The following is a 15,888-nucleotide window of genomic DNA, read 5'->3' as shown; positions in this document are numbered from 1 at the left end:
ATGAATTTTAGAATCAGTTCATAATTTTTTTAAAAATCCCCAGATTAGATCTTGATATATTTATATCTGTAGATCAACTGGGGGGAGTATCGCCATCTTAACAATGTTAAGCCTTTCAGTCTATGAGTATAGGATGCTTTTTGATTTCTTTAGATCCCTTAATTTTTTTCAATAATGTTGTGCAGTTTTTAGTTGCAGATCTTACTCATTTTTTGTTAAAGTTATTCTTAAATATTTTATTCTTTTCAATGCTATTATAGACTTGTTTTCTTAATATTATTTTTGTATTGTGTATTGCAAGTACATAGCAATACAGTTGATTTTGCATGGGATCTGGTATCCTGCAACATTGGCAAAATTGTATATTAGTTCTAATTAGATTTAGTAGCATGCGTTCTTTATTAATATTTTTAACACTGTATTGTGCTGTAGGGTATAACTGAACTGTTTTGATAGTCATCAACCAATAAAATACTTAAAATAATCTCATGACATAGTTAGGTCTATATTATCTCTACAGTTGTAATGACTAACTTCTGAGAGGTAAATTACTTACCTAAATTTTCATGTATTATAAATGGTTGAGCCAAGATGGCAACACAGATATGGCTCTCTTTCAGCAACATGTCCTTTCAGTTATCTCTTCACAGGTGTCGGGCCCCAACGGTAAAGGTATAGAAAAGGCATAAGACTGGGCTATATTGTAGCAGAATCAATTTTGCCGCTGTTTCTGTATTTTTCAGCTAATCTAGAAGAGATATGACAAAATCCTCTTCCAAAAATCTAATAACATGGCAATGACTGAGACATCATAAAAGGACACAGAGATTAAATGTCCAAATTACCAATTTGCCTGATACATTTAAATATTATATTATCAAAACATTAGTCTGTTCAAATTTCTCTGGACTAAGGTACTGTTTTATTTAGAACCAGAAACAAATTGATATAATACTTGGAAAGAAAGAGATACATTTTATAATCATAGATGTATATTGTATAAATTCCCTGTTTTTGATCAAGTACATGTTGGATTAAAACAAATTATTAACATTTATCAAAAAAGATAAGCTCAACTTTATGTCTATGGGTTGCTAGACACTAACTTTTCTAGCAGAGTTTTATCCAGTCATTATTTTATAACATTGTTTTAACAACAAAATCCAATCTTACTGAAGCTATGCAATTCTTACCTTTGCTTCACAAGTACAAATATGATTCTGACTCAATATTTGCTAATAACGATTCTCTATTTATGGATATTAGATTCATGCTTAACACTAAAATTAGTTCAGCCCAAGGCATAAATGGACTACATTTGCTCCTTTTGTCTGTCATGCTAATTACTACCAATCTCTGTAGACTAGTCAAGCATTCAAACTGCCATTATAATCAGACTAAACATCACGCACACACTCTCTCTCTCTGTCTGTTTCAAACAAGGAATTACATATTTTTTGCAATATTTCAACTTTACTGAATGATAATGAATGTAACAAAAATTAAATACATAAAATTTTTAGAATGCTGATTTTAAAATTTATACTGAATTATTCTAAATCATTTATATGGTTATATTTCTAGATGAAATCTGACATTTTCTATTCCAATAATATGCCTGTTAATGAAGCCCAAGGTGATTGCACATGATATGAAATGTTTGTATAAGGATCCAGTTCTGGGGTTTCATTCATTCCCATCTTGGTTTCTACATTTTCTATGTAACCCTGGGCAAAATGTTGTGGCTCAAGCTTTACATATGTGAAATCGAAGTAGCAATTTCCATTTATATATTTTTTTCTGAAAAGATATCATGAGATTTAATGAGATTATTAGTCAGTAGACCTCCAGGCCATTGCCACTGCCAGTATAAGATTATTTTCCTCTAGAGGAAAAAGGGATGGAAGGATTTAGGAGGGAGAGAAGAAAACCTTGATAAAATGGAAGAGAGACTGAAAATGGGGCCAGGTAATGACATCAGTCTTTTAAAAAATAGATAAAGAAAGTACATGAGAAAGCCAGGGGAAGTTCTTCTATTTCCCCTTGTGCTAGTACAGACCTGCCTTCATTAATTCCATACCATCCAATCCAGACTAGGTTACATATGTTTCCTCTGTTTTCCCTTTGTAATCACCAGTACCCACTTTCTCCTTCCACTATTGATCACAGGAGACTGTTAACATGACTTTCTTGTCCAGTTCACTGTGATACTTAAAGACAGACGGTGTATCTTATTTGTCCCTGGATCTACAGAATAAACCATAGAATCAGGCATATATGAGTGCTCATGAAGAAATAACAATATGGATTTGAATGGAAGAAGATTTTGATATGGTTGAAAGGTATCATTTTATTTGTAAAGGAAAAGTGGCTTCCTATTGAGTAACAAATATGCTGTGAACAACATTTTTTGGCACTCAGAAATAGATGTTAGGAAAGGCCCTAAACTAATATCCATTCTTTCAATTCTTTAACTGCCCAATTGCCAAGCCTTATTTTCTCTGATGACAGAGAAGCAGAAAGAACTTCCTATTAAGCTGAAATTGATGTTCAAAGTAAAGGTACTCAGCACTAAATCTGAATTAATAATCAACTAATTAGATCAGTCCATATGCTTGATGGTGATGTTTTAGTTAACATTTCCTTTAATCAACTAATGATGTAATCCACTAAACTTGCCTATTTCACTTTAAACTTCTCATATGCGAAGTCATCTAATTATCTCATAGCAAAATATATGCCTAAAGATAAAGAGAGCTTTTCTTACCCTCAATTTTTAAAAATCTAAGCCTAATTTCTATTTTAGTAAAAAGAATCAACCTAACCCTCTCACTCACTTTTCTTACTTCTATACTAAGAACATAAGCAATTAAAACCACCTCGTTACACAAATACTTTAGTTCAAAAGCAAATGTCATTTCTAAATAACCACAGATGATACCATACGCTAAATAGTTCATTGTAACGTGTCTCTATTATTACATGGTCTGGGCAACTCATTCTCAAATGGCTGAAGAGACACCAGTGGTCTCAATTTTATGTAGTTTTAGATACTTTGTCTGCTCATGTAGTTCATAGAGGTGGAAAACTCTCAGGGTTATTGAATACATCCCTCCAAACATAGACGGAGATACTGAGAAATGGTTACACAGCAATACAGCAACACACAAGCTACTAGTCGAGCTTGCAATGATGGTGCCCTGAGCTCCAGTTCTGGTTGTTCCCCACTATGTCATGAACATTATATTTTTCAAGTATAACTCTGTAGAGTAACTTGATTTCTCCATTTTCTCCCTTTGCCACTCTTGCTCATTACTGTATTTAATTAACAAGCAGTAAAGAGGCTTTCAGGTACTACTTCAGCTTTTATAAAGACTTTGAGTTAACTCGAGTCAAGTGTTGGATTAAATACATTTGAGAAAGAATAAATTTTTAAAAAGTGATTTAAAAAACATGTCTTTGCAAACATGCTATCATAAAAAATTTCCATAATGTCAAGAGCCAGGATCCGTGTTTTATTTAAATGACAAAAGACTTCTAACCTATAGCAACATTTAACTAGGAAATATGACATGTATTAAGAAAAACAAACAAAAAAACATAGCACTTGCAATAAAAAGAATTTACCTTTTATTCCTAAGAAAAAAATGTTGTATATTGTTAAGTATACAGCTTTAATTTCTCTTTCATAATTTCCAGGCCTTTCCTAACAGTTTTAAAATAACATTAATACAATGTTGGATATATATTAAGTTTTCAAAAATATATGTACTTGTTAGGCAAAATTAAGGGCTTTAAGTATCATGGTTTTGTACAAAAGCATGCCCTATGTCCGTAAATGGAAACTTAGAATACAGTTTATTATGGAAATAATGTTATAAACGGTACTTAATTTTGCAGGCCAGTTCATGAAAGGTTGGCTTTTTAATATTCCAAGACAGAACTTACAAAAGCAAAAACACATTTCCTATGATGACAGCAGTAAGCGAAAGGACCTCCCCATCTCCCAGCAATTGCTGAATAGCTATATCACAGCTCCCGGAGTGGTTCAGATATGAAGAATACTCCTAAAACAGAAGTACATAGCTTTCAGTCACTTGTGCAAGAAATAAATGATGTGCTAATCTTCATTATAGTGTTGAACAGTAATAATGAGGTAGGCCTATACAATAGAAAATGAAATGCAAAATAATGCCTGTGCCCCTTTCCCCACCCCCTTCCCGTCCCGCCCAGCTCCTTCTCTTTCCTTCAACATAAAAAGAAAAGAAAACTAAATCCATGAGCTATTTCTTACAAAAGACAAACGGCCACATACAAATCATTTAAACTTTATCTCAGCCCTGTCAGGAAGGTATTATTATGTCCAGTTAACAAATGAGGAAGGAAACTGAGCACAATAGACTCAGTTATTTGTTCCCAGTCTCTCAGCCTATAGGTGGGAGAACTCTGATTCAAACTCTGTCTGACTCTCATACCTAAGATTGGTTCTTTTGCCAACCCAAATGGCTGCTATCAAACTCTATATGGGAACTAAATGGTTCAAGAATATATTTATACAAAAGCCAAACAAAGCACTAGGAAAGCTCTCCTTGTATAGATTTATGTGACCCTAGCAACAACAACAACAAAAAAGGGAAGAAACCAACTTTAAATGATAATTATATTAATTCCTCTGAGGGCATAAACAGAATTTTTAAAACCACATAATTAAAAACATCAGTATAACTGTCTGGCCTGTTTCAGCTCTAACTACTAGTGTGGAGCTAAAATCAATTTATCCATTCTCCAAAGCAGAGGTTACCAGCCAATAACGTCCCAAAGGAATGGAACAAATATTCAATTTAAATATCATACTTTTCAGACAGTGGTGATGATATGGATCCTTAAAAAACACACACACAGAATAATTTATATTTCTCTTTTTGATAAATGGCAGTTATTTTGTAACTTTAATGTTTACTGAACTTGTACTAAAAGAAATTTCGAGGGTCTGAAAATGAATTTAATACTTGACATTATGCTACATTACAGGGACATTTTTATGCCAGCACACCTGTTTTCTATCACTGTGATGCATATATTGTTTAAATGTTTATAAGTTCAGAGAATAGATGTACATCTGTAAAACTATTGCTGCCTTTAAACTCTAAATTAGAATGCACATCAAATTATTATTGTAATATATCAATTTCAAGATCAGAAAAAAACAGACATTTATTTGAGCTATTGCTTCTTACCTTTTATCAGTATCTGTATTCAGAACTCATTGATTTCCTTATTTTTTAAGTGATTTATTTTGTGTTGGCAATTATTCTTTAGGATGTTTCTTAACTTTATAGTATAAAAAAAAAGAAGATGAACTTATTGATAAAATTCTTAATGTCTTACTAACTCCATGAAAAAAAAAATGTTTACTTTTTTCCTAAAAAGATGTTGTTTCAAACATTAGAATTTTTAAAAAACGTTAATAATAATAATAATAAATGCTTTTACATGTACCCAGAGATTTTATTAACCTACATGCCTCTGAAGGTCAGGAAGCTAATGAGCATGTTCCTAGGTCAGGACCAGGGAGGAAACTGCATAATTCTATATTGCAGGGGAAAGGCATTTATTGCAGGGGAAAAGCATTATGGGGACTACAGTTGAGGATGGCCACAGTATGCCACATGGCAAGAGTTAGTGAACCGAGTGTTCCATTTAGGAATCACTGTATTAGAATCGTTTGTCTCCCTACAATTGGCAAATTCTTGTTCCTTTTATTTTCCTTCTGGAATCAATAAAGCAGGAGATCTCTCTCTTCATCACAATTCCTATGGGGGAAGAATTAAATAAATGAAAGAATGACAATCATTTGAAAGATTGATGTTTGGAAGAAGTGGTTTGCAGGTATTGAATCCTTGGGACCGCAGGAGAAAATCTGAGTGGAAATTATAATGCTTTCTCAAATCAAGAACCTTGCGAGTGGGTTTGTTGTATGCATGCTATAATCCTTTTGAGGGGCTTCTGTGCCTATGGGACAGAAGTGGAAGGCAATCCTAGGAAGAAGACATGTACACTCTACAAAGATAGCAAAATAATATTAAACATGTAGCAATGTGAGCCTTGTTAGACAATTTTATTTGATAGCTTCTTGGGGAATTTTGGGGAAGGCTTTACCTACACTATTCTGTCATGTTAAGGCAATTTGAAATTTGATGACAGTGGGAGACTGATAGGAATCAGAGGGAAGGAATTAAAAACAGATGTGTGATAGAGATGGAGATGCGAGGATGGAAACTTATTTGTAGAGAGCACCACTCCTAGCTTAATGGGAAAATGGATGACTGCTTGGTAAGGATTACTCAACATGTTACATGAAAGAGAGTAAAAGGATAGAGAAATGCAGCTGGTCTAAACAAAGATCACTGCTTCCTGGAAATTTTTTATTAATATTCTTATTTATGGGCAGTCATTTAAAAATCATTTGGCTTGGTAGCTAGCTCTCTGTTAAGGTACTTTTTATTAGATTCTCAAAGGTTGTATAGTAAGTAGCCCTATTCTGTTTGTCACTAGTTTGGTATTTGCCTTGGAATAAATATAAAACTGTGTTCTCTTCTCCCATCTGAGAATGAATAGTAAGACATTTTAGATAGATTATATTTTCACATTAATATAATAGATATAAAAATTTAAGAAAAAGGAATCTGTTCCAAAGAATCCTATTTAACTCCTATTTGCCTACAAGAAGCTCCACGTATCAAGATAGAGCTGCACCTAAAATAGATATGACCATTTTAAGGAAGATATGAAATACTTTTATGTTCTGAGAATGACAGAGGCTTAAAAAGATCTTCATGGTCTCAGCACAGAGAATGAGCTGGCCAAATTGAGTTACAGAAAGATAGGTGATACGCTTAGGAGCTTTAGATGGATTAAATTCACAACACCCAATAAATTACATTTTAAGGAGAAGAGTGAGGGTCAATGAGTTCTCTAAGAATATTCCAAGCACAGATTTCCATACCACCATATCTACATCCAAAGCTGAAACTCAAGTTCTGCTCCACTATACTTTGCTAATTCATGCCTATAAAATGCAGAAAGCAGTTGGCCTCTGATGTCAACTTTTTATCTTGGAGTATCTATGGATCACTCTTTTTCTCTGACTTACCTTAGCATTTTCAATTTATATTGTTAATTTTTACTTACTGATTGGTTATTCTGCATTTGACGGGATCATTTTAGATTTGTCCAAACTTTAATTCTAATATTCTTGAGTTTAAGAATTTGGTTTGTAAGAGCACTCAATGTGCTACATAGATGAATACAAAACTAAAATAGAGTGAACAAACTGAGTTGCAGCTGGATAATGTCCAATAGATCAATAGGAATGTCCAGTCTTTTCTCTTAAAATTTAGAACCCTATCTACTTCACTCAGTAAAAAGTTTCCCAGATTTCTCTGTACAGTCATGTTTATTCAACTTCTTGGACCAAGCTTTCACCAAAGTAAAACACTTCAGTAACAGAAGACATAATTGATCTGGTCATATTTCCCAGCACATAAAACTTAAATATAAAAAATTTGATTACTTTATATATTTAAAAATTTGTAGCTTATAACACAAAAGGAAGAGGAGAACCTATATGAATGTCAAGACATTCTGTTTCAAATACAAAAAATAGTTTTTTCACTTACTCCTTACCTATAACATTTATCTGAACAAATTCTTATATTATGAATCAGTTCTAAAATATATTGACTAATGCTAGTTAACTATTCAATTAAAACTTACAACCCTGCTTCCTCACAAAGAGCTTAAAACCTGCAAATTTCACATCAGAAACCAGTATTTCTTTCTGTGTTGACAATATTAGTGGGAAACATCTTTCAGATACACTTATTTCTTTCTTGAATGTAGTATAAAGCCTATCATCAACTCATTCTCTAAGTAAACACAGCAATATGTGGTCTCAACATAGGAGCCATTCATTGCTTTGAAGACAGTGTCAATTATTGCTTAAATAGTCAAAACTGGCTTTGCATCCCAATAGTTGGCAGTAACACATTTACTCAGCAATGACTATTTTATGTAATATGAAGGCTTTTTTTTAAATTATTATTAAAAAAACCCCTGCTGTTCTCATCTATTCATTTGTATTATATCTCTTTTTAGCCTCACATTCATGCTCACACAAGCACACCCAACTAAGTTTGAATTACATTTTTACTTTATAACAGTTTCGGAAGTAGCAGGGCAATATTATCTCTACGTAGATAATGAGTATTATCTACTCATTGTACAGAAGAGGTAATGCTACAACTCGTATCTTATTTTTAACACATTTACACATGAATGGAAAACCAGTAGTTCTGTACCATGGTGAGAATGTGACTATAAGCTAAACTTATTGGAAACAAAGCAGTGTTATTAAATTTTAGCTAGATAATAATGCTAAACAAAAGCTCTTAGACTTAAGTCTACCTTAGATTGTTGTAAGGGGGATAAAGAAGTTTTAGAGAGCTGTTTAAGATATACTTGCACTAAGTTGAGACTTTTCTCCTTGGAGTAATCAAGTCTAAATGATAACTGGAAAATACTTTTCTAACCATGTAATTTAATATTACCTCAAATTATTTCCACTGGTTAGAGTACCATATTATATATAAGATAATGAGAAACACTCGCTTATAATGACTCATGGGCTGCTGTGTCACATAAGATTTCGTTCAGTTGCATGTAACGAAATCCAACTCTGGTGGCTTAATCAAATAGGGGTTTAATTTGTTCTCGCATTAATCAAAATCTAGAGGTAAAGAGTACAGGGATGGGGCAGATGCCTGAGAAAGTCACCAATGGTTCAGCTTCCTTCTAACCCTCTACTCTAACACCCTTTGTATGGCATCTTCTATAAAGAGGAGGAAAGGTAACCGGCAAAAGACGAAGAGCAGTCGGCCAAGTCTTCCTTTTTAGTGTGAAATAAAACATATAGCTTATTCTTCAGTAGACTTCCATTTTCATCTCATTGATCAGTATGAGTCACATGACTGCTCTCAGCTACAAGAGCAGTTAAGTCTTTTTACCAGGCGTTTGCTCTCTGAAAGCAAAACTGGGGTCCTACTTATAAAGATCAGGAGGAAAAAGAAATGTTTAGTGCCAACCACGTCAAATTTTTCTCTTTGGAATCACAAATTACTTTCCTTGTTATATCTTGCTATTGAGATTAATTTGCACCAGTTACTACTCAGGGTCACAAGACACATAGCTCTGTTATGCTCTCATCTAAACACAACAATGACACTATGTTTCTGCTGCTGGGTGCCAAAAGAGAATGGACCCACTTAGATGACAATATGAGCATGCAAGGAACCTGAATTTGATATGCTTTTGAGATATTATAAACTCTATTTATTGTTACCCACACTTAGTTCAATAGTTCCTTTCTTCCTAACTCTGTTTTCTTCCTTTTCTGTCTTACCATCTCTATATAATCATTCAAGCACTCACAACAATTTTATCCAAAATATATCAGTGATAACAAAAGTAGAATGTGCTTTGCTAGTCATCTTACTAAATGCTTTAGTTCTTTCTAGTGTTGATTTATTTGTTCAGATATAGCCACTGTATAGATACACACACATATACACATGTATGCATATATATATACATATATACATATATATGTGTGTATATATATATACATATATACTTATATATGTGTGTGTATATATATATACATATATACATATGTATCCAAAGCAGTTTGAATACTTTAGAAAAAAAGAAAACACAATTGAGAAAAATTGTGGTTCCCATGAGTCTAAGGTTTTGGAAACCTCTCTTATGCTTTTTTTTTCCTTTTTTTTTGCCCTTGCAAAATCTAAGGCTTAATGTGAATAATTATTGTGGTTAAATTTTACCCAGAGAGATTACATATCTGTCAAGATACTAACTGCCGAAGTCTACTCTAGTAGAATGGAATAAAATGCAGAAGAAACTCTATTTATTTGATAAATCGAGACTTCTTATTTTTGTCAAAACTAACCAGAAAACCTACGTAGAAGTAAATTTTTAAAAATACAAATTTTAATGCATCCTTAGATCTCTACTTTGTTAGTCTATATCTGACTTAATAGTTGATATTTTTTATATGCTTGAAAAATCCAAAAGTATTTAAACTTACATAATCTTATTTGATTCTAATTTTATAAAGTAGATAGAAAATACATTATTGTCCACATTTTATAGATAAAATCAAAAGTGCTTAAATGTCAGGTGCAGAACTTACATTTCTGATTGCTAGACCATAGGAAAAATTTCCTTTTTCTTGGTAAAAGGCAATCTGAATTGTTGTATATAATGACAATGAGCAAAAAAGCCCCATAACTAGATTTTTCATTGTTACAATTCCCCTGCACAGCGGATAAATCTGTCAAGTTCCAGCATAATGACAAGTGCCTCTTTTTGCTAATTTGGTATTTGTTTGATGAATGACGTGAGGTAGGAATTATTTATTTTTTCTCTCACACATATAAGCAATTGTCCTGGAATTATCTACTGAAGTGTCAATCTTCTCTCCACTAACTTGTGATGCTACCTCTGTCATGTATTACTTTTGTGTATGTGTGGAGCCATCACACTGTCCCAGATGTAAGACTTTACATCAATGTTATGCTATACTAATTTCCAGACTTTATAATTAATGTCTTGACATTTATCAGGTACTCCAATGTTTAGAGGAAATAAGAAGAAGTTTAAAATTTGGTCGAATTAAGGAGTAAAAGAAAAGAATGATGCTCTGGAGATGAACTGAAGAAAATAATCTTACCTAGAGTATTGCAATAATCACTAGTCTCCATGTTTTTGTTCTTGCCCTTTCATAATTTACTCTCTTCTCATCAGCTAAAATAAACCACTGAAACTCAAGCAAGGTCATATAATTCCTCTCATCAAATTCTCTAACGACTTTCTATTTCACTTGAAGAAAAATCCATAGTTCTTAATATGATCTACACAGCCTAAATAATCTCGGTCGCCACTAACTCTGACCTCATCACCTTCCACTCTCTCCTTTTTGGAAATCCACTTAAACTACGCTGGCCTCATTTCGGTTCCTCAAACATAACAGCCATATATCTGCAGCAAAGCCTTCGCACATACTCTACATGGAAAACTCCTCTGCTGGATGTTGTCATGGCTATTTCCTCATTTCTACTTGTCTCTACTAGGAAGAAACCTCATTAGAGACCCTTTTCCTGGCCACTCTATATAATAGAGCACTCTCTCCACCATTTGTCTTAAATCTTTATTGTTCTTTCGTTTTTTTCATAGCCTTTAGTACCCCTAGAAATGTTATAAATTTATTTTCTTATTGTCTGATCTCCTTCTTCCCCCAATGTTTATAAGTCTCATTTCATTATAAGACTCTAGTTCATTGCTATATCACAGAAAGTTAGAATAATACCTATCTCATTGCAAGCATTGCATCACTTGATATAAGTTAAATAGAGAGAGAAGGTGCCATTTACCTTCAAAAGACAGTTCAGAACTCATGGAGGAAGGCTACCAAGTCATAACTTTTGGGGTCAGGTAGAATAGGACTTTAAATTCCTGCTTCAATACTTAAGTACGTCAGGTGAGTTACTTTAAGCTTTGATTTTATCATCTCTACTATAGGATAATAATATCAGCCTCACAAGACTGATTTTATGGTTATCAATGCTGTACTGTGAATGAGAAAAGTCTTCCATAAATATCAGTTTGGTTTCTTTAATTGGCATTTGTTTGTTTGTTTGTTTAATTATCAACTCAGAATTATAAAGTAAAAGCTGAAAAGACAGAACCAGGTGAAAAGAGGGAAATATAGTTAACCTGGGCATACTGGGAGAATTTATTAATATATTTGTGGTTTTTGGTTTTCAGAAAGGGAGGCAAAATGAAGCACATATTTATTGAGGACTGGCAATGTGTCAGCAATTTTACTTACAGTATTTTCTTCATTGTTTTAATTTTATAAGATCTATAATGCTTCTGTTTTATAGATGAGAAAACTGAGAATCAAAGGGGATAAAGAACTTTTTTGAAGCATATCAGAAGCAAAAGAACAGATTCCCATGTAAGATCTGTCTTACTTCTCCACTCACCCTTTTTTGCTATGCTAAGTTTTTTCAGTATAATAATAATAATAAGGTAATAATAAGATATTTAGCACCTCTGCTTTAATAGCTAGTTTAAACTGAACCATACTGGCGTTATTAAAACTAGTAACAAAGGTCTGGTACCACCAGTAAGTGGGAGAAAGGAAAATTATTTTTTGAAAGGGCAACACTCAAAAATGCAACCGTAAGAAATTTTGTTTCTTCAAACCCTTCCACTCTACATTGTTTCATTATAAGAAAAACAAATACATGGTTTTTTTTTTTATTATCTAAAAATAAATTTGTTTCCATTTCTAAAAATCAAACTAAGAATAATAGCCAGTGGGGTAACCTGTTTTTCTCAGTTGCCTGTGTAGAAAAAAGTCCAGGGAGTAAAAAGAATATTCAATGGTATTTTGTGAGAGTGGAGCCACAGTGAACTGTCTATAGATTTTTTTTAAAAAAATGCCTCATGGAATAGCAATAGATTAGTCCATTTGTCATAGTCTGGCCTTCTTTGTAGACTTCTTGGATTTGTTCTATTCCTAGAATAGATCCTTCTCCTAGGGATCTATTTATTTTAACCTACAACTTTCATCCCCCAAACCCACAAACATTATTTCTTTAGATATATTGCTACATCCAATCTGGTTATAAGCTGGTCTTCCTTTCCAGAAATAATGATCATGATGGTGATGATCACAATAAATGAGGAAAAAAGATATTTTAGCACTTATTTTGTGCCAGGCACTACTGAAATTAGTTTGCATGTATTAACTAATGTAGTTTTAAAACAACCTAATGATATACGTACTATTATTTTTATCTCCGTTTTAAAGCTGAATAAATAGGCACAAGTAGATTAAGTTGCCCAAGTGCACACACCTTAAAAGGTGGGGCCTGAACTCACAGCAGTTCTGCCTGGGACTGCTTTCTGCTCCCCTCTTAACCACTCAGGTGGGCTTTTGCATAAATATGGCTATGCGTCTTTGATGGGGCCTAATCTAATCTTTGTTTATTTTGCTTTTTCAGTGCTCCGAGAACACTTTTGTTCCCTTATTTCCCAATTATAGTGAGAGTGAGCAGAAGTGCAACATTTCGTAGGCTCCAAATACTAAGAATATAATGACCACATTTTCAGAGGTACATAGAAGGGGCATATGGCATGTTAATGGATGTTTCTGTTAATTTCAGGGTTAAAAGACTGTCTACCGCCCTGCATGATGCGGTTTAGAAGCATGAAATGTGGGGATATTTTGGACATTTTGTTATTTTGTAAAACAAGGCACTAAAGATTTTTAGAATAGGTGAGATTAGAAAGCCTGAAACATACATACATAAACTATATTTATATAAAATATGTATTATATATACTCCATACCTGAAGTAAATCTATCTGTCCATCCCTGAGCTGCCTTAAAAATCTAGCAACTGATCTTGGAGTTAAAAGTAAAATACCTTAAGAGAATTAAGGAAACTTTCTAGTATGCACCCTGAAGTCTCAGCATTTTTGAGTGATAGAACTTTATATGGTAGATTTTGAGCCTGACCCCACCCCCAATAAAAGCAAAATAAAAACATTGCACTATATTTTTTAGTAAAGTTTCATTTTACTATTTCTTATACTTTGTTATTCCCTTAGGGAAATAAAAAATATAAAAAAGAAAATGAAGGGGCACCTTTTATTTCTATATTATTCTAACACAATTTCCCTATTAAATTATGTGGAGTTGAAATATATCTGCCCAAAGAAAATTGAAGAAAATGCAAAACTCATTAAAAATGTGTATATTAAAAATTGGGACAATGATGCTAACCTGGAACTGCAGAAACCACGGACCTCATAATCATTAATTTCCTGTGTTTCAAATAGTATACGCTATTGCCTTTCTGAGGCAGAGCCTCATGAGATATAATGATAGAGATGACTGATGAGTTTTTCAGAATGGTTTACATGTAAACCTCTACCTTTAGTTTATGGCTGTGATTACTGTTTACAGAGCTATTCTTCATCTTCCTGCTGGTTTTAGGTTTTTGTTTTTTTTACCCTAAAATCTATTATATTAAATGTTTTTTTCTTTAGATTGTTATTAGCTGTGTTGATTTTTTCATTAGTGATTTTAAGTATTTCTATCAATGGAATATTTTTGTATTTTGAAAAGAGTGCTTGAACTCTATAATTATGAGTAAGATTAGAAATTTTTCCTTTAAATAAAACTTTTTCAGTTACACAGTCTTTTGACTTCATGATCCCAGCCCTTAGATTAAAAAAAAAAATGTATTAATATACTACACTGGTTCATGGTGGGTTTAGAAATATACTCACTTTCTTTATCAAGTATGAACCCTGAAATTGTGTATGTCTGAGCAATATTCTATTATTATTATTATTATTATTATTATTATTATTATTATTATTTAGGTGAGGCAACCCTTGATTGACCTCACAGATTGCAAGGACCTTATCAGCTTAGAGTGCCTTATTTTTTAAATTTTTATCTTTTATGCGTACAGCACCTGGTCTTCCTAGGTGGTCTCCCATCCAAGTACTAACCAGACCTGACCTTGCTTAACCTCTGAGATCAGACAAGATCGAGCTTATTCAGGGTAGCATGGCCATAGACTGAGCAATATTCTTTAGATCCTTCATAGTGTTAAATTTTCCAAGTTATTATTAAAAGTTAATACAATTGACTTCTAGTGAAGGTAAGTATAAGGAATGACTTAATATTAGAAGTTTTCAAAGTATTGAGGTTTTATTTTCAAAGTCACAGTGTATCATTTTAGTTTATTCGAATATATAAAGAATTAAGAAAAAAATTATATTTCTCCTTAAACAAGTTTGACCAAGTTATCATTTTCCCCTGTAATGAAGATGTATAATTCTTTAATCATAATATTCCAAACCGTAGAAAATTTAAAAGTCTTCTCCATGACCGTGGATATTTCTCAGAGTGTATGACTTTGTTGTATTTCTACACACATCTCTTACGCTCTTAATATTTTCTCTCTTATACTCTGCACAATCACAAATAATAATACGCTTTCACTGGGTCCTTCAAAAAACAAAATCTTTTCATGAGTTTAACTTTTATTCAAAATTTTGGAGGTCGTGGAGATGGTTCTAATTATATTGACAAAGTATTCTGTAAATTTAATGTCTCACCCATCCGCTCCAGGTTGCTTCTCGAGCTCTAAGTTATTCTCTGTTATGGGGAGAAACACAGCTTCTCACACCTCTTATTCTATAACATAAATGTCGCAACCTATCAATGTGTTATATAAAACAAAAGGCCTTCAATTATCTGAGTTTTACTTTTTTCAAAAGGATTTACATATAATGCTTACTCTTATTATACAATTAAACTATTCCCCTTTTGTTTATGCTTTTCAGAGAGCTCAAAGCTAAATACATTTTCTTAATCCTTGATTTTAGATATTTGTATTTTCATCCTCATCTTTGCTTTGTTAAAGTTTCTTAGAATTTTATTCTCATCTATATTATTTTTAAATAGCTCAAATAATGTTTTGAAATAAATGGCTTATTAATACTTTTCTCCTCATTTTTATGTACATGTACATGTATAGACACATATATGTTCATGTATAAGCATATGTATGTGTATGTGTCTGTGTGTGTGTGTGTGTGTGTGTGTGCGTGCAAATATTCCAAGAACTTTTTCTCGGTCTTGCCTATAGGTTACAAGGCTGTTCATGCTACCGCATCACTGCAATCCTCTTCTGCCATTTTATTTTCCATTTTAGGGGC

The 15,888-nt window shown here is 32.8% G+C and overlaps 1 pseudogene; it reads right to left on the bottom strand.

Annotated features, from left to right (window-relative positions):
* Nucleotides 1–14,624: 14,624 nt before the first annotated feature.
* On the bottom strand, nucleotides 14,625–14,743 carry LOC118600645 (annotated as a pseudogene).
* Nucleotides 14,744–15,888: the final 1,145 nt, after the last annotated feature.

Source organism: Rousettus aegyptiacus, unplaced genomic scaffold (assembly GCF_014176215.1).
Source record: "Rousettus aegyptiacus isolate mRouAeg1 unplaced genomic scaffold, mRouAeg1.p scaffold_m13_p_3, whole genome shotgun sequence".
Lineage (NCBI taxonomy): Eukaryota > Metazoa > Chordata > Mammalia > Chiroptera > Pteropodidae > Rousettus > Rousettus aegyptiacus.
The sequence above is the reverse complement of the archived record's forward strand: the minus strand, read 5'-3'. Positions and strand labels throughout refer to the sequence as shown.